The 1,028-nt window shown below is 42.7% G+C and overlaps 1 non-coding gene across 1 annotated transcript; it reads right to left on the minus strand.

Annotated features, from left to right (window-relative positions):
- Positions 1-413: 413 nt before the first annotated feature.
- Positions 414-520, minus strand: LOC145557233 (small nucleolar RNA R71). The gene has a single exon (XR_014092279.1). It is a non-coding gene; the product is annotated as a small nucleolar RNA R71 (small nucleolar RNA).
- Positions 521-1,028: the final 508 nt, after the last annotated feature.

The following is a 1,028-nucleotide window of genomic DNA, read 5'->3' on the forward strand; positions in this document are numbered from 1 at the left end:
CCGGAAGAGGTTTTTAAAACCAATAACGAAGATATCATGAGTGATAACAATCCTCCTCCACCTTCACTACGAGACTATGACCACCCCAATGCCTTCACACTTCGGAGTGGCATACGTCTCCCCACCACAAATGCAAACAATTTTGAGCTTTCACCTTAACTCATCCGTATGATTCAAAGTGATCAATTTGGGGGTAGTCCTTATGAGTGTCCTTTTGCTCATTTGGACAACTTTCTTGAATTGTGCACAACTATCAAGCAAAATAACATTTGGGAAGAGTTTATTCGGATGCACATGTTTCAATTCTCCCTCCGTGATAAAGCAAAGCATTGGTTGAAGAGGGATCGTTAACTACTTGGGATGAAGTGACTAGAGCATTTCTTGGGAAGTATTGCCCTCCCGAGAAAACCGCCGAATTAAGACGGAAAATCACCAACTTCAACCAAGAGATTGATGAAACTTTGTGTGAAGCATGGGAGCGGTTCAAGGATTACACTAGAGCATGCCCTCAACACGGTTTCACCTCATGGATCATAGTGCAAAGCTTCTATGATGGTCTTACTCCTACCTCGAGGGCCAACCTTGATATCGATTGACGAGGCCTACAAAATGATTGAAGAGGTTGCCAAGCATTATGCTTATGGGGGTGACAAAAGACAAAGTCATCCTAAGAAGGGCGGCAAGCATGATCTTGAGGCAATAGATCTTATTGCTTCAAAGGTTGATATGTTAGATCGAAAGCTAGATCAAGTGAACAATGTGCCTGGTAGCTCCTCCTTGCAAGTCATGTCTTGTGAGACATGTGGAGGAAACGGTCACATGGCATCCTATTGAAACTCTACAACAACGGAGCATGTGGCTTCTATTGGGAGAAATGATCCTTACTCTCAAACCTATAACCAAGGTTGGAAACAACATCCAAATTTTGTATGGAAACAACCCAACCAAGCACCCCTCCTCAAAACAGTTATAACCAAGTTCCTCCTCCTCAAAACAATATCAATCAACCCCATTTACAACAACAAGAT

This window comes from Chenopodium album, chromosome 8, assembly GCF_948465745.1.
Source record: "Chenopodium album chromosome 8, dcCheAlbu1.1, whole genome shotgun sequence".
NCBI classification, from domain to species: domain Eukaryota; kingdom Viridiplantae; phylum Streptophyta; class Magnoliopsida; order Caryophyllales; family Amaranthaceae; genus Chenopodium; species Chenopodium album.